Here is a 19476-nt window from a genome sequence, read left to right on the forward strand (position 1 = left end):
ATAACGGTGAGAATTAAGTTTGAGATAGGTGTAAGCGCAACGTCAAATGCAAGATGGCATTTCCTCTATCTCCGAGTTCTCTTCTAATGTTTGCGGCAGTATTGTATATAGTTGCCGAGGATTTCGGAAATGTCATATCGGTCCGAATTACTGCTTACGTGAGGAGGTGGATCTTAAGATTGCTGACAATATATATTTTTTCATTCTCTATCCCCTAGAGAAGCGGTTATTATATTCTTGGAAATTGGGGATTTTAAAAAAACTGCTTTCTCTTCGTCGGAAAACGGCAGTCTTGAGAAAAATTGCAACATGGGCAGTGCTTAACTTGAAAAAGAATTACCATTCTTTATGATTCTGAAGTAATTGATTGAGAGACATAAAGTAGGTGTTACATAATGGTTTGCTTTCCAAAGGGTCATACTTAATTGGTTAAGTTTGATGGTGTGTGCTTCATCCAGATGGTCACACGTTTATAAGTTAATTTTCAAAACATTGGGGGTGGGGGATGGCTTGTTACTGATGGGATCACAAATTCCTGAATTTCACATCTATTTTTGCCAGTTTGGGAGGTACTTGAATTTAAGAAAAACTTAAATAATAAAGGAAACCAGTGACCTAACGATAAGGATCTGTTGATTAGGTTAAGAAGTATAATTGTCGGATGTCTCAGTGGCTCAGTCGTTAAGCATCTGCCTTTGACTCAGGTTATGATCCCAGGGTCCTGGGAACAAGACCAGCATCAGGCACCCTGCTCAGCGGGGAGTCTGCTTCTTCCTCTCCCACTCTCCCTGCTAGTGTTCCCTCTCTCCTTGTGTCTTTCTGTCAAATAAATGAAATCTTAAAAAAATTTAAAAAGTATAATTGTCAGGAAATGCTGACAAGCACAAATTTGTAGAGGTAGGATGGGGAGAGGTGATTATTGCAAGTTTTAGTATGTGAAATTTTCTCTGATCCTTTTTCCTGATTCTTTTTTGTATACTTCATTTTTTTTAATCTTCATATTTTTTAAAAATCTATTAATTGTGAAGTTTTAGGCTTTCATTTGTTTATCACTGATTTATATATTTCTGAAACTGCCCTGCCTTTGTTTTTTAATTTTGTATCATACTGTTTAGAATATGATGGTCTAGGGCTATAGATGACTTTTATATAACTGTCCTGTCAAGCCTGGAAAACAAAACATGAAAGTTAAAAAATTTATTAATCACCCTGAGTTTTAAAGATAGTTTTGAGGGTTTTCAAGTTTTTTTAGTCTTTTTCTCTTTTGGGCTTTTCATATGAAATTATGCCCCAGTGTGTGACAACGTCTTAGAAAATATTTCTGAAGTCCAGTCACCTAGCCCACTGGTCCAACTACCCAAGTACGATTCAGTAAATGTTCCTGTGAATTCTTGAGCTATAGATAAGTTTTACATCTTGTTTTTGCTTATGCCATTGCTGAAATATATACCCATTTAACTATTTTCATATCAGGGAGGTAGAATGAGATAATATCAACCATATGCTTAGATATCTTGAAATTCAAAGTTTGCTCTTCAATGCAGTTTATACATGATTAACTATAATGTAATAATGAAGATAAAGTATAATATGTCTCAAAATTGTCATCATCAAAAACAAAATTTTCATTCTTCCTGAGGCTTACATACAGTTGTTAGGCTGCATATGAAATTGAAAGCATATTTGGGCAAAACATGCAACTGAGTTTTAAATGAAGAATTTGACAGGTATCAGGGCACCTGCTTGGCTCAGTGGAGAGTGAGACTCTTGCTCTCAGGGTTTTGAGTTCAAGCCCCACTCTGGATGTGGAGATTACTTAAAAATAAAACTAAAAAGGGAATTTTTCAGGTACATACTTTGGTTTAAAATATTTTAGACATGGGTGCACCTTGATGTCTCAGTCCATAGAGCCCAGGACACTTGATTTCATTTGTGAGTTTGAGCCCCACCTTGGGTGTGAAGATTACCTAAAAACATTTTTTTAGACATAAGTGTTCTCTGATAGTTTGTTGAGTCAGTGTTGGATCTTTGCACCAATTTTGTTCTAAGGTTTATGTGTGTGTGGAGATTCTTAGGTATTACCTTATGAAAGGATATTTTAAATTTTAATTGTTAGGAAGATACATAGAAAACTTTATTTATATTGGAGGACTTGGAGTTAGAATACAAATGCCATATAATTGTTTCTTGGTGAACCATTCCTCACTAAAAGTTATTATGTCTTTTTTTGCATGTAATATTTTAAGTTATTTTTTAAGGTGTCTTGTACATTGTACTGATTTAGAACTTTGTGAACTTTGATTTAACCAGAGAAGCTGGCACAGTTGTTTTTTTTTTGTTGTTGTTGTTGTTAAAGATTTTATTTATTTATTTATTTGACAGAGACACAGTGATAGAGGGAACACAAACAGGGGGAGTGGGAGAGGGAAAAGCAGGCTCCCTGCCGAGTAGGGAGCCCAACGTGGGACTTGAACCCAGGACCCTGGGATCTTGACTGGAGCCAAAGGCAGACACTTAATCAACTGAGCCACCTGGTGCCCCAGTTAGGAGAACTTCTGATGAAACCCTATTTTTTTAATAGTTTAGTTACATTTGGACTGAAAGTGTATTTTAATTCTAAATAAGTGTGAATAGAAGCAGCAGAAATTTTCATCAAGATATCAAGTTCTCCTGAGTAGTAGTGTTTTAGAACCTTACTACTCTAGTATGTATTTTTAGATGAAGTCAGACTATTGTTGAGGGCAGAAGAAATTGTCATCACCTACCAATGGAAGAAAAACATTTACTGTTACTTTAAATTAATGATATGCAAAGTGATTTGATATGTTTGGTAGTTGTATACAGTTTTGCAGGAGTGAATAGACCATGTTTCTTAGTGATACTTTTTTTTTTTTTTTAAAGATTTTACTCACTTATTTGACAGAGAGAGATCACAAGTAGGTAGAGAGGCAGGCCAGAGAGAGAGAGGGGGAAGCAGGCTTCCTGCTGAGCAGAGAGCCCAATGTGGGGCTCCATCCTAGGACCCTGAGACCATGACCTGAGCCAAAGGCAGAGGATTAACTGAGCCACCCAGGTGCCCTCTTAGTGATACTTTTAGGTTCATGTTTGGATCTGCAAAGTGATTTTAAGGCTCTGCATTTCTCGAATAATAAAATCAAGGGTCGCCTGGGTGGCTCACTCCAAGTGTCTAAGTCTTGCTCTCAGCTCAGGTGTTAGTCTCAGGGTCATCAGTTCAGGCCCCACAGTGGGCACCACACATGGAACTTACTTAAAAAAAAATATATATATATATATATATATATATATATATATAAATAATCTGGAAAAATCATTTGAGAATAAGTTCCAAAGAACAAAAGTTATGTGTATGGAAACTAGGTTTGAATATGAGTAAAAGTTGTGGATTCAAAATACTAAAATATATAATGCCATTAGGGTCTCAGTTTAGTATTTAAAGTAATCATTATGGGGTGCCTGAGTGGCTCAGTGTTTAAGCGTCTGCCTTTGGCTCAGGTCATGATCCCAGAGTCCTGGGATCAAGCCCCGCTTGGGGTTCCCTGCTTGGCGGGAGGCCTGATTCCCCCTCTCCCACTGCTCCTTCTTGTTTTCCCTCTCTTGCTGTGTCTCTGTCAAATAAATAAATAAAATCTTTTAAAAAATAATCTTTTTTAATCACTTTGGGGTATATTTTCTTGCTTTTAGATTTTTGTCTTGAAGAAAAATTGTCAAAATGCTGCTCTGTCTGGAGGGCATGAATTTTGAACATGCAAAAGGTTTTTCTGCTTAGTTGCCACTTAAATTTTAGCTTGTGCTATTCTAAAGTGGCCATCATTACTTTTTCTCTACTATTTGCTGCTCTTGACCGGCAGTGGGTCTTAAAAATATGCAAAATTATTTTGATTTTTGTTTCAGAATTGGATTAATTTTTTTTTTTCCCTGAGGGAAAATTGAAAAGGAGGCAAGAAACAACTTTGTTGTTCTAAACAAAGACTTAAAGGAGAAAAAGAATATGTAGGTAACTCTCAAATGTAATTTGATTAACATGATGGAAACTTTTAAACTTTATCCATGATTCTGTTACCCTGATCATTCTTTAAATCTGTAAGCCAGATTTCAAACAAATATCTATTTTAAAAAAATTAAGGAATTAAGTAATTTAGGAAAGCTGTTAGAATAAATGAAATTATTTCAAGATGCTGCTCCCTTTTTCTCTTTTGGAGAATTTTATGTACTAAGTTGTGAATTTAGATTTAGTTTATATTCATTTATGTTTTCCAGTGGGAATACTGTGTTTGTTTGGTTCTTTCTATAAGTGAGGGCTGATAGCATGCAAAAAGGCCTGGGGCCCTGTAAAGGGGACATTTCCTGGAAGAGTTCTCTGTTGTATATGGAAAAACTATAGTTTAGAATTCTTGCTGTCATAAACTATTGTATTCTAGTTGAAGACTGCTTTTTTCATTTTATAGCCATCTTTTTTCACACAGGTTCTTATAGTCTTCAGATATCTGAGGGTCTGTCTGAAAGATGAAGTAAATATTTTGTTAATCTAACAAAATATTTTCTCTTATAATACTTAAAATTGGGATCTAAAATAATTTATAAGGTTTCTTTTTGATAGATGGGAGAATAAGGTAAGGTGATAGTTCATTTTGGGGGAAGATAAAACTAAAAATATCGTCTATTTAAGAATAGTATCCTTTCTAAACCTATGTAGTCTCAGTTTGTTGGGATAAACAGCATTCACCAGACATTCCTACTTCTAATTCAGTTGTCTAGGATACCCAACAGACCCCCATTCTTGGCTCATTAACAAAACAGATGTGAGAAAGAATATTGTGTGGTTTTTCAACCATAATGGTAATGCTGTTAAGATACATGAACAGCCTTTCTGTATTTGGAGTTTCTGTAGTTTTCTGCCATTATCTGTGTTAATATTAATAACTTTCTTTGGCTACCCATTGCTTTAAAAAAAAAAGACTATTGAGATTTAGCAAAACCATGTCATACAACTGATGTTTTCTCTTAATATGGGCTTTTTGTCCTTTGATTACAATAAAATTTATTTACATTATTCTGAAATAATAGTGAAATAATTTGGAAGAATTCTTTATTTTGACATCAGCCAGTTTTTTTCCTACATTGTTTCTAAGTTGTCAAGTTCTCAAGAAATCAGAAGGTATATAGAATATAAATATGGGATATTTTTATGTTTTTCATTTGTGGAAGAAATTTTGCAAGAAAATGTTCTCAGTTGTTGGCTTATATACATAGTACTATTTTTAAGTGATTACCAATACTTGATCTTTTAACAGATTTTTAAATCATCTGACAAAAGAAGTTCATTAGTATATCTGAATTTTTAAAAAAGGTTAAAGAATAGATTGAAAAATGGGTTATACTTTAGCAATGAAGTAATTTTTTCTTTTTTTTAAAGAAACTTCTGGTTTCTAAATTAAGACTTGATTTCTATATATATATTTAACATAAGAGTGGCATTCCTCTAAAGTTACTCAAAAATTTTCTAAAATTTTTGCTTGGCTGATCACTGTTTTTCAGAAGCTACCCAACCTTTAATTATGAAATAATCTCAAGGCATTTCCATAGTACAGGACCTACTTGGGTAGTGTGCTGTCTTGTTTTCAAGGGGCAAAATGTCTTTTTAACAATTGTTGCTCAGTACTGTCATCTGAGAAATTTTATCCTTTGCAGGCTGAATTTCTATAAGTGATTATTTAGCTATAGTGAAATACTAAATGTAATATGGTAGGGGCGCCTGTGAGGCTCAGTTGGCTAAGCGACTGCCTTAGGCTTGGGTAGTGATCCCAGAGTCCTAGGATGGAGTCCCACATGGGCTCCCAGCTCTGCAGGTGGTATGGTTCTCCCTCTGACCTTATCCCCTCTCATGCTCTCTCTCACTCTCTCAAATAAATTAATTAAAAAATAAATGTAATATGGTAATATGTGCACTGTTTGTACAGATTCATTGAGTGAATAGGTAGAATTAGGTGGGAGGTTACTAAAATCTCATGCTAATGTTTAATGCTTAGCCTTGTGGGTTTATGTAGTAAACAGGCATTTTATTATGTCAAATTTTGACACCAACCCAATATATTTTTCCAAAACATATCAAATTTTTTCTTGGGTATAAAAATACTTATTTATTTTTAAAATGCAAACAGTATAGGAAAGTCTAAAATAGAAAGTGAAGGGGCACCTGGGAGGCACAGTGGGTTGAGCCTCTGACTCTTGGATTCAGCTCAGGTCATGATTTCAAGATTGTGAAAGATTGTACCCCACAGTGGGCTCCTTGCTCAGTGGAGCCTGCTCGTGACTTTCTCTCCCTTTCCCTCTGCCCTTCCCTTTGTGCTCTTTCTCTCTCAAATAAATGAATAAATCTTAAAAAAAAAAATAGCAAAAATAATATCCCATCATCTGGATAAAACCATTGCTAATTTTTTCTTGTATATCTTCCCAGACATCCATCCATCATATTAATTTTTTTACTTGTATTTTCTACTCAGTAATGTATCCTGGATATTTTTTCCATAATAATGCTTACATTTTTACAGCAATATGTATTTTATATGTAATTTTACTCAGTACGTATTTAACCAATCTAATTGATGGTGGTTTAGGCTTCTTTCTTTTTTGCTTTTCATTATAAATAAAACTCTGGGGGCACCTGGGTGGCTCAGTGGGTTAAAGCCTCTGCCTTTGGCTCAGGTCATGATCCCGGGGTCCTGGGATGGAACCCCCATCCGGCTCTCTGCTCAGCAAGAAGCCTGCTTCCCCCTCTCTCTCTCTGCCCAACCTCTCTGCCTACTTGTGATCTCTCTCTGTCAAGTAAATAAAATCTTTTTAAAAATAAATGAGTAAATAAATAAATAAAAATTTTGTAAGTATCCTAGTATGTATGTTTGTATAGTGGTTCAGTGATTGCTTTAGGATAAATTCCTAGAAGTGGAAATGAGATGCATTCCATGAATATTGAAGCAGAAGTTCCCAGTGAAAATCCATTATTTTCATAATGGGCTATAGTATAAGCTGTAGTTGATTTATTCACTGCTTTTCATCATTCGCATTTGCTGCAGGCTGTTATTTAGCTTTGGACTCAAAACTAGTACATGTTAGACTGTTAGGTCAGTGAACAACATATACACAGATACCCTTTGAATATGTATTGTTTTATATTTGAAGTTTAATGTTGGTTAGTTGATATTAGCCCATACTTCCTATAGCTACTAAAAGAAACATTTGAAGTGGAGTTTCCAGATAGTGCTTTGTATTTTTGTGTAATTACCTCTTCAGATCCAGTGGGCAATATATGTATTTGTTAAATAACTGAAAAGTGTTTCACTGGGTGTATAATTTCTTGTATTCATTAATTTACATTAAAATATTTTTTGGATACTTGATGATTTTATAATAGTAGTTTATAATAACAGTAGTAGTAGTAGTTACATTGTTTATTCATGAAAGTTTTGGGGTTTTTTGCCATTTGGTATAAATAGCACCCAGCAAAATAATGGGGGGAAGATTGGCAGTGTGATGTAGTATACAAAGCATTAATTTTAGAGACAAATCCTGCCTCTTAAATTAACTGACTTGATAATGATGTGTCACTGTAGATTCAGTGATTGTAACAAATCTACCACTGTGGTGTGGGGATGTTGATTGGGAGGCTATGGGTATGTGTGGGCAGGAGGCATATGGGCAATCTACCATCTGCTTGATTTTGCTGTGAACCTAAAATTGCTTTAAAAAATAAAGTCTAGGGGTGCCTGGATGTCTCAGTTAGTTGGGTGTCAGACTCTTGGTTTTGTCTTGGGTCGTGAGGTCAAGCCCCATGTCAGGCTCTGTGCTCAGTGCAGAGGTAGCCTCAAAGATTCTCTTCTCTCAGTCCCCCTCTGCTCCTTCCCCTGGTTGTGTATACACATGTGCACGCTCTTTCTCTGTCTCTCAAATAAATGCAAATATATATATATATCTTTAAATATATATATTTAAATATATATATATCTTTAAATATATATATATATTTTAAAGATTTTATTTATTTATTTGACAGAGATCACAGCTAGGCAGAGAGGCAGGCAGGGAGAGAGGAGGAAGCAGGCTCCCCGCTGAGCAGAGAGCCCGACGCTCGCTGGATGACCTGGATGACCTGAGCTGAAGGCAGAGACTTTAACCCACTGAGCCACCCAGGCGCCCCAATGCAAATATATTTTTAAAAAGTCTGTTAAAAAAGTTAACTGTGGGGCACCTGGGTGTCTCAGTGGGTTAAAGGCTCCACCTTCAGCTCAGGTCGTGATCCTGGGATTGAGCACCTCGTTGGGCTCTCTTCGCAGCAGGGAGCCTGCTTCCCCCATCTCTTTCTGCCTGCATCTCTGCCTACTTGTGATCTCTCTCTCTCTCTCTCTCTCTGTCAAATAAATAAATAAAATCTTTAAAAAAAAGGAATTAAAAAAAATTAACTGTGACTTTGGGTTGTGCATTTAATATTCCTTAACCTTAATTTCCTTGTCTGTACAATGGGATGGTAAAAAGAGTTTTTAAGTATATGCAAAGGAAATGGCAAATCTTTTCTTCCTATTTTTTAAGACCTATTTTATAGAGAATTGAGGATGTATACAAATAGGTAGAATTATGTAATAAATTACGATATACCCATCACCCAAACCCAACAATCATCAACCCACATCCAGTTGTGTCCCTTCTAATTTCCCATCCTTTGTATTTTTTGAAGTATATTCTACTCATAATACTATTTCATTCATAAATATCTACTATTTACAGAAGATACAGGCTTTTTAAATAAACCATAGTACCATTATCACAGCAAAATAATAATAATATATATCAAATATCTAGTCAGTGTTAAAATTCCTGCTTGTCTCAGCTATACTTTTGTTTTCATTTGCCTTTTATTTATTTTTTCATTTTTGAGTTTGGATCCAAATATGTTTCACCAATTGTGATTGATTTGTCTTTTTTAAATTCCAGTATAATTAATACGCAGTGTTATATTTGTTTCATGTGTACATTATAGTGATTCAACAATTCTATACATTACTCAGTGCTCATCATGATAAGTGTACTCCTAATCCCCTTCACCTGTTTCACCCATCCCTCATCCCCTTCCTGTCTAATAACCACCAGTTTGTTTCCCATATTTGGTAGTCTGGGTTTTTGGTCTCTTTTTTTCTTTTGTTATGTTTCTTCAATTCCACGTATGTGTGAAATAATGGTATTTGTCTTTAACTAACCTGTTTCACATAGCATTATACTCTCTAGATCCAACCATGTTGTTGCAAATGGTAGATTTCTTTCTTTTTTATGTCTGAGTAATACTCTACTGCAATGGTGTGTGTGTACACATACCACCTCTTTTTTATCCATTCGTAATTGATATATCTTTCAAGTGTCTTTTAATCTGTAAGTTTTCTGTCCTTTCCCCCACCATGTTATTTATGGATTGTTTGTCCTTTTAGAGTTATCACAGTCTGGATTTTGCTGTTCCATCTACATTGTATAATTTAACATGTTCCTTTCAATTTTCTGTTAATCACTAGGACCTAAAGTCTTGATCATGTTCAGGGCATTCTTTTTTTTTTTTTTTTTTTAAAGATTTTATTTATTTATTTGACAGAGAGAGATCACAAGTAGGCAGAGAGAGAGGGGAGGAAGCAGGCTTCCTGCTGAGCAGACAGCCTGATGCGGGACTCGATCCCAGGACCCTGAGATCTTGACCTGAGCTGAAGGCAGCGGCTTAACCCACTGAGCCACCCAGGCGCCCCAGGGCATTCTTTTTGAACTTACTCTAGAGAAGTTTTGGTTTCCTCACTTTGCTGAAATTGCTCTTATCAAGGTCAACACAGAGTTTGCTAAACCCAGTCGTCAATTCCCAAATCTTCATTTTATTTGTCTTCATTTGATTAAGTTGCTTACTTATTGAAACACTTTTTTAAAATATTTATTTATTTAATTTTTAGAGAGAGAGAGAAAGCCTAAGCAGAAGGGGCAGAGAGAGAGGGAGAAAGAATCTCAAGCAGACTCTGCACTGAGTGTGTAGCCGACACAGGGCTCAATCTCATTACCTTGAAATGGCCTGAGTTGAAACCAAGATTTGCATACTTAACCAACTGCACTACCCAGGTGCCCTAAAACACTCTTTTTTCCATTTCTTTCTGGGTAGCACTCTCTCCAGGTTTTCCTCAACCTTACTGGATACCGTTTTTCTGCCTCCTTCTATGCCCTCTTCATTTCCCCAATCTCTAAACATTGGGAGTATTCCAGGGCTTAGGGTTCTTCTGTATCCTACTGCAGTCTGGGTAGTCTCTAGTCCAGTAGTTTCAAATACCATTAATATGCCGAGGACATTCATGTCTCTAGCCTGGACCTCTCCCTTGGTATTAATGGTATTAATCAAATACCATTAATATGCCGAGGACATTACGTCTCTAGCCTGGACCTTTCCCTTGAACTTTATACCCATCTAACTGCTTACTAGACACCTCATTGTATAGATGCATCAAATTTAGCATGTCCTAAAAATTTTCTTGATTTCCTCTCTGAATTTGCTCCAATCACTGAGTCTTTCTTTCTTTTTTTTTGAAGATTTTATTTAGTTATTTGAGAGAGGGAGAGCAGGTGCATGAGAGAGAGAGAAAGAGAGCACAAGCTGGGGGAGGGGCAGAGGGAGAGAGAGAAGAAACAGACTCCCTGTTTAGCAGGGAGCCTGATATGGGGCTCCATCCCAGCATACTGGGATCATAACTTGAGGTGAAGCCAGACACCTAACTGACTGAGCCACCCAGGTGCCCTCCCAATCACTGAGTCTTTACTGACTCAGTAAATGACACTTTCATTCTTTTAGTTGCTTAGGCCGGGAAAAACAAAACAAAACCCAAAACAACCCTTGAGAGCTCTTTTCTCTCAAATCACCCACCTAATCCATTAGCAGTTCCCATCAGGTTTACCGTGTAAATATTTTCCACATCAACATTATTTCCCCCAACTGCTACCACCCCACCCCTAGCCAGAATTCTCCTTTGCTTGGACAGTCAGACTAGCCTACTAACTGGTCTCTCTGCTTGTACCTTTACGTACAGTTTTTCATACAGCAGCCAGAGTGATTGTTTAAAAAAAATTTAAGTCAGAGCAAATGCTTCTTGACCCTTTGTTGGTTTCTTATATCTCAGAATACGATCCAAAGACCTCATCATGGTTTTCAAAAACTGTATGATCTGATCTCCCATCATCTCTCTGACCTCATCTCTTATTCTCTTCTTGTTCACTGTGCTTCAGGCGTAGTGATTTCTTTGCAGTTGACCAAGCAGGCTTCTGCTTTTTCCTTTATATTTAATTTTTCCTCTGCCTGGAATATTCTTCCAGATGTCCACATGACTCTTTTTCTCACTTCCTCTGCTTTCTGCCGACTTGTCACCCTTTCAAAGAGGCCTTCTTTGATAAACTCATCTAAAATGATTAACTACCTCTTCTGTTCCACCCCCCTTTCTATCCCCTTAACATATTTTATTTTATTTATTTGGCGGCGTGGGGGGCAGAGGGACAGAGAGGATCTTAAGTAGGTTCCATGTCCAGCGCAGAGCTTGATGCAGGGCTCTGTTTCACCCTGAGATCACCTGAGTGGAATCAAGAGTCATCAGATGCTTAAGTGACTGACCCACCTAGGTGCCCCTATCCCCTTAATGTGTTTTATTTTTCTTATAGCACTTAACTACTACGTGATTGGCAAAAAGAAGTGCAGTATATTCTGCCTATCCAGCCCTCCCATAAATGCTTCCTGAGGACTAGCTCTTCATTAATACTATTAAAATTATTGTTCACCTGAGCCTGAACAGTGCTTGATAGTTGGAGGCAATGATTCGTTGAACAAGTTAATGAGTCAGTGAATGAATGACTTAATAATGAATGATAGACTTTCAGCCAATGTTAGTTTGTAATAGCCTAATGGTATAATGGTATAGTGTAATGGTAATTTGTATAGTGCTATGCCTCAGTTTCCTCAACATAATATAGTGTAGTTGCCAGAAATCACGTAAAATATTTCAAATATTTAGTAATAAAGGTAGGGGTGCCTGGGTGGCTCAGTCATTTAAGCACCAGACTCTTGATTTTGGGTCAGGTTATGATCTCAGGGTCATGGGATTGAGCCCTACCTGGGGCTCATGCTGAGTAGGGAGTCTGCTTGAGATTCTCTTCCTTTCTCTCTGTACCTCCCATTCATGTGCATGTGCTCTCTCTCCCTAAAATAAATAAATAAATCTCTAAAAAAAATATTTAACAATAAAGGTATCTATTGTTAATATTAAATTTCCTTATATATTAAGGTGGAATATCCCCCCCCATATGTCCCCTAATATATTAGGAACTACTTAAATAACTGTGACTTATTATATGTGTCTATAAAAATTTGAAAGTAATTGTTCAATAAATATTTAAAGTAGATAAATGACCTTTTAGGTTTTTTATTTTCTTTTAAAAGTTTTATTTAAGCAATCTCTACACCCAGCATGGGGCTCACACTCATCACCCTGAGATCAAGAGCGATATGCTCCTCTGACTGAGCTAGCCAAGTGCCCCTATGTTTTCAATTTTTTAAAAGAAAGTATCTAAGAGGGGCAGTGAGTTTCATAAGAGAATGGGGTATATAGGAAGAGTAAAATACTATTTTTAAGCCAATTTTGATAGTAATTACTTGTAAATAAAATAGCAGGAAGCTATTTTTAACACATAAAAGGTATTTTAAAATTGTAATGCCTAATGCTAGAGAGGGTAAAAGAGAGATCTGTGATAATGATGTGTTCACTTGCTAGTTTGGCAGTAAATATCAAGAGTCAGGAACACATTTTTATTCCTACCCTTTGATTTGGTAAGTCTACTTCTGAAATTGATATGAAGGGGAAAAAATTCTGTATACTGTTTCCTGTTTTAACCTCCCTTCACATACTAGGTGCTTAACGCAGGGAAACGCACTTAGTGTACTGTGTGACATGTTGTGGATGCTTCTTAGTATTTGTTAAAGAACTAGTATTTTTTCTTTTATAACTTTTCTTTTATAACTTTCTTTAAAGCCTCGCACATCTGGAATGTATAGTTTTGTTTTGTTTTTTTTTAAAGATTTTATTTATTTGACAGATCACAAGCAGGCAGAGAGGCAGGCAGAGAGAGGGGGAAGCAGGCTCCCTGCTGAGCAGAGAGCCCGATGCAGGGCTCGATTCCAGGACCCTGGGATCATGACCTGAGCCGAAGGCAGCGGCTTAACCCACTGAGCCACCCAGGCGCCCTGGAATGTATAGTTTTATCTCATTTTTAAAATAAGGCAGCCGAACATACCTCAACATAATAAAGGCAATACATGAAAAGGCCATAGCCAACATATTCATATTCATGAATACATATTCATATTCAACAGTAAAAAGCTGAAAATAAGGTCAGGAACAAGACAAGAACGCTAACCCTTGCCACTTTCAAGATAGTACAATTAGAACAATTGAAACAGAACAATTAGGCAAGAAGAAATTAAAGGCATCCTAATCTGAAAGGAAGAGGTAAAGATGTCACTATTTGCAGGTGACATACATAGAAAACCTGGAAGACTCCACAAAAAACTATCAAATCTTATAAACGAATTCAGTAAAGTTGCAGGATATAAAATCAATATACGAAAAGTTGCTGTATTTTTATACACTAAGTAATGGTCTATCAGAAAGAGAAATTAAGAAACCAGTCTCATCTTCAACTGAATCAAAAAGAACAAAATACCTAGGAATAAATTTAACTAAAGAGATAAAGCACGTGTATACTTAAAACTGCCAGACATTGATAAAAGAAACTGAAGACAACACAAATTAATGGAAAGTGCTCATGGATTGGAAAAATGGCCATACTGCCTTAAGCTATCTGTAGGTTCAGAATAATCCCTGTCAAAACTCCAATAGCATTTTCCACAGAAATAGAGCAAACAATTCAAAAATTTGTTTCAAACCACAAAAGACCACAAATAGCCAAAGCAATCTTGAGAAAGAAGAACAAAACTACACACATCATGTTCCCTGATTTCAAACTATATTACAAAGCTGCAGTAATCAGAACAGTATGATATTGGCATAAAAATAGATACATAGGTCAATGGAACAGAACTCAGGTATAAACCCACATGTAAATGGTCAGTTAATTTTCAACAAGGGAGCCAAGAATGTACAGTGGGGAAAGAACGGTCTGTCTCTTCAATAAATGGTATTGGGAAAACTAGATTTTCATATGCAAAAGAATGAAACTACTACCTCATACACAAAAATTAACTCAAAGTGGATTAAAGACTTCAAAGTAAGACTTCCAACCATAAAACTCCTAGAAGAAAACAGGTGGTAAGCTTCTTGACAACAGTCTTGGAGGTGATTTTTTTGATTTTTATTTGTGTAGAATTTATTTTTTCAGTCCTTCATTTTCAATCTTTCTGTGTCCTTATATCTGAAGTGCATTTCTTGTAGGGCGCATATAGATGGGTCTTGTTTCTTTAATTCATTCAGCCACTCCACTTGATCTTAGTCCATTTACATTTAAAGGAATTATTATTTTTTTAAAAGATTTTATTTATTTATTTGACAGAGAGAAATCACAAGTAGATGGAGAGGCAGGCAGAGAGAGAGGAAGGGAAGCAGGCTTCCCGCTGAGCAGAGAGCCCGATGCGGGACTCGATCCCAGGACCCTGAGACCATGACCTGAGCTGAAGGCAGCGGCCCAACCCACTGAGCCACCCAGGCGCCCCACATTTAAAGGAATTATTGATAGATATGTACTTAATTGCTATTTTGCTAATTGTTTTCATGCTCTTTTGTAGTTCCTCCATTCCTTTCTTCTCTGCTCTCTTCCTTTGTGCTTTGATGATTTTCTTTAATGTATGCTTAGATTCTTTTTTATATACCTACTGTAGAGTTTTCCTTTGTTGGTTACAGTGAGGCTTTTTTTTTTTAAAGCACCAGCAGCACATTCCTTCTGTTAATACTCAGCAGGCTTTAAAAAACTTAAATGTGTACCCTGAACTTAATAATACAATATATGTTAATTAATTTTTTATTAAAATGAAAACAAAACCAAAAAACTTGTGTGCATGATGTCTGATATTCTACCAATTGCTTTGGAGTGTAACTTAAAACTTTTCTTTATACATTGTCTTACTTTAAAAAAAAAAGGTGTGGGGCGCCTGGGTGGCTCAGTGGGTTAAAGCCTCTGCCTTCGGCTCAGGTTATGATCCCAGGGTCCTGAGATCAAGCCCCGAATCGGGCTCTCTGCTCAGCGGGGAGCTTGCTTCCCCTTCTCTCTCTCTCTGCCTGCCTCTTTGCCTCCTTGTGATCTCTCTCTTCAAATAAATAAATAAAATCTTTTTAAAAAAAAAAAGTTGTATTGAGTTTGGGGGAGAGAGTGTAAATATTTGCGGTGTAAGAATTATTTGAAAAAATTATATTGAAAGATGTTTAAACATACTCTAAGAAGTTTAGATTTTAAAAACCAAGAGGTATTTTACAGGAAAAAATTCAGTGTTATGGTGTATGCCTATAATTATAAGGTTAAAAAGGAAGAGAAATGGAAACCTAGAGAAGTAATGACCATAAAAGCCACTTTTTTCCTGAGGACATTTGCTGATTTTAGAAACTTCAAATTTTCATACCTGAAGATGTGAAGTGAACAGAAATTAAAGTCCAGAGTCTGCGCATGATGAAGATTATACAGAAGACCTTCTGTGCCATCAAATGCTATACTAAGGGTGAAACTAATCTTGAAATGAATGACCGTCGCCGGAAGGCTATCCTGTAATCTTGAATTTATGTTAAGTTGCACTGGACTGATAGTATTCTCAGGCACCTGACAGAAACAAATGGAGATCTTGAGGAATATATCTTTATCCTGGTTCTCACATTATTTCTACAGATTACTTTTCAAGTACAATGACCATATACACATGCTAACAAAATACCATGAGCAAGAAAGACGACAATGAAAACAAAATCACAGATTTCAGATATGGAAGCTGTCAGTAGCAAACTAGAAAACAAATGTTTGCAAACAACTATATGTATATAACTATATATGTAATTTTAAAAAAACTTTTTATTTTTTTACGATTTTGTCAGAGTGTGTGAGAGAGCACACAGCAGGGGGAGTGGCAGGCAGAGGGAGAAGCAGGCCCCTGCTGAGCAAGGAGCATGATGCAGGATTCAATCCCAGCACCCTGGGATCAAGACCTGAGCTGAAGGCAGGCGCTTAACCTGCTGAGCCACCCAGGCATCCCAACAACTATATATTTTGTAAAGATTTTTATTTATGTGAGAGAGAGAGCACAAGCAGGGGGAAGGGGCAGAAGAGGAGGGAGACTTCCTGCTCAGCAGGGAGGCCAACACAAGGCTCAATCCCAGGACCTGGAGATAAGACCTGAGACAAAGTCAGATGCTTAACTGACTAAGCCACCGAGGCACCCCTAAGCAACTGTATTTCTAGGGCTATAGTGGCAACGGGGTTAGATATAGAATCCATGCATGCAGACTACTGAGGGCAAATTTTAGAGGTGTTTGCAAAAGATAAAAATAAATAACAGAGGAACCTTTCTGAAATACCAATCTCAATTGAAAATTAAACATGTTATGGGCACCTGGGTGGCTCATCCAGTTAAGCATCTGCCTTTAGCTCAAGTCAAGTTAGCAGGGTTCTGAGATCCAGCCCCATATCAGGCTTCCTGCTCAGGGGGAACCTGTTTCTCCCTCTGTCTGCCCCCTCCCTGCTTGTGCATGCACTATATATATAAATTTTTCAACCTAACAGACCACATAAGAACATATTTATGGATTCTCAAGTTTCAGTTATAAAGAATGCATACAGAAAAAGCTATCTCAATACCAAATACTAGAAGACCATGTCTGTGGAACTTAACCCACTGAGCCACTCAGGTGCCCCATGTCTGTGGAACTTAAGATCAAATTGTTGAACGTATGGGTTCATTTCAGGGAGTTTGCATATTGACGGTAAAATATGTTAAATGTGTAAAGGGTTGGAAAATCTATTCTTACCCGCCCCCCCAATGCCTTTTTGTATAACACTATTTAAAGACATGCATTAGAATAACAAAAGATGAATTTGAAACCTGAAGAAGGGAGACCATTGGGAGTTGGAAAGGATTGGTAGTGAGCAAAGAACCCATATAAACAAATATATTAATGTATTAAGGTATTAGTTTTCTTATAATGAGATATTGTCTCCATATTTTTCTACAACAGTGAGTGTTGTTGTTATCCATTACTGTATTAGGTTAAAACAACAGCAGCAATTTATTATTTCTCAGGATTTTGTGGCTAGAAGATCAACTGGTACCATTACCTAGATAGAAGTGGGAGAGAAGGGAAAGAGTCTGGGGAGTCTGGGCTCTTTGTACTTTGGTCTTTCCATGTGGCAGATTGGGCTTCCTTACAGTATGGAGACTGGGTTCCAAGAAGTAGCATTCCAAAACAAAGGCAGAAGCTGCAGATCTTTTAAAGTCTCAGAAGTTATGCAGTATTACTTCTGCATTCTGTGGAAATCCAGAGACAACCCAGATTCAAGAGGAAAGGAAAAGCCACCAATTCTTGATGGAAAGAATGGTAGAGAATTACAGCTGTCTTTTATGGTTACATGAGATACTCAATTACTGATTATGATCTCTTTCCCTGAATGTAATTTGGAAAGGGATGGTGGAATAGACTAAACAAAACTCTTTATGTTCCATTAAGTGAATACCTCCATTAAGTTTACCTTCATTAGCAAGGTAAACTTTATCTTGATTTAAAAAAAAAAAGGTTATCATAGCATATGATTCAAAATTCAAAAAGATATAAAGGGATACACAGGCACTTCTGCTATAATGTGATATTTGCAATCATAGTAAGCCTTAATGGGGCGGGAGTGGGAATAGACTTGAAGCTAACCAGTCAAAATCTATGCAACTTTGGGGCTCCTGGCTGGCTCATTTGGTAGATAGAGCACGTGACCCTCGATCTCAGGTTTGAGCACCACACTGGGTGTAGAGATTACCTAAAAGTGAAATATTAAGGAAAAAAAAAATCTATGCAAGTTTGTAACTAGACTATAATAGAAACAGTGAAAATTCTAATAAAAATACCATAACAGTTAAACATAATAAATTCATAATGATTGGGAAACATTCTGCCAGTTCCTCAAAAGGCAATTTTATCCCTAGGAATCTGCTCAAGAGAAGAGAAAAGTTATGGCCATATAAGGACATGTTATGGGTGTTCATAGTGACATTATTTATAATAGCCAAAAAGTGGAAATAATCAAAGTGACCATCAAATGGTCATTGATAAAATGTGGTATATCCAAACAGTAGAAAATTACTGGGGAATAAAAAGGAATGAAGTCTGATACATGCCATGAGGTGTATGAACCTTGAAAACATCCTAAATGAAAGGAGTTAGTTATAAAGGAGCACATATTATATGATTGCATTTATGTGAAATGACCAGAATAGGCAAATCTGTAGAGACAAAGTAGATTAATGGTTGCCTTTGGTTGGGGGGATTAGGAGGTGATGGTCAAGGGGAACAGGATTTCTTTTTGGGGTGAAGAAGATGTCCTAAAATTGATTATGATGGTGGCAGAATTCTATGAAAATATAAAAGCCATTTAATTGTATACTTTAAGTGGGTGAATTGTATGATGTGAATATCTCCTTAAAAATATACTACAAGAAGCAAAAAAAAATTTGTTTTAATGAGTAAGTACTATTGTAAGCATAGGATTTTAAGATGTTTAAAGAAATGATGGTAGCTTGATGAAATGGGATGGGAGGAAGGATTGAGAGTGCCAGATTACAGAGATAAAGGCAAATAGCGCAAACTTCAGAGGGAATTGTGCAAAAGCTATTCTAAGTCTGAGCATGTGGCCAAACTAAACCAGAGGGAACACCTTACATGTAATGAGTATCATGGACAAAACTGTATTCCTCTGTCGTTTGTTGTATTCGCTATTCATGTACTTCATATTCAACTATTACTTGGTAATGCAAAATCACGTGTGAACCAAAGTAACGTCTGTGCTAAAGTGACATAAATTCCCTACTTACAATTGCATATAAACTGATTCGTGTTACAGAAACAAGTGTTGGGTATCAGAATGGACTGAAAAAAATCAGTCAGAAAAAAATCAGTCTTCTTTTTTAGGCCCCCAGCTATCTAGCTCCCTCTCTGAAGGCAGATATTGCTCCCACTATCTTGGTGTCCTAACAGGTATTCTGATAGTGTGTACGCTGTATAATATGAATGTATGTTATATATGTATGTGTATAATATGAATGTATATTCTGTTTTTTCTTGCAAATGAACATGTATTTTATACCTTCTCCTATCCTACATTATTTTTTTCATATAACCTATCTAATCATACTGAGGAGCTTCTCTATTCTTT

The 19476-nt window shown here is 36.5% G+C and overlaps 1 protein-coding gene across 1 annotated transcript in view; it reads left to right on the top strand.

Moving 5' to 3' along the window:
• The window catches only part of AGO3 (argonaute RISC catalytic component 3), a 129578-nt gene that overhangs the window by 712 nt on the left and 109390 nt on the right, over window positions 1-19476 (top strand). The window lies entirely within an intron of this gene.

The sequence above is a fragment of the Neovison vison genome, chromosome 2 (assembly GCF_020171115.1).
Source record: "Neovison vison isolate M4711 chromosome 2, ASM_NN_V1, whole genome shotgun sequence".
Lineage (NCBI taxonomy): Eukaryota > Metazoa > Chordata > Mammalia > Carnivora > Mustelidae > Neogale > Neogale vison.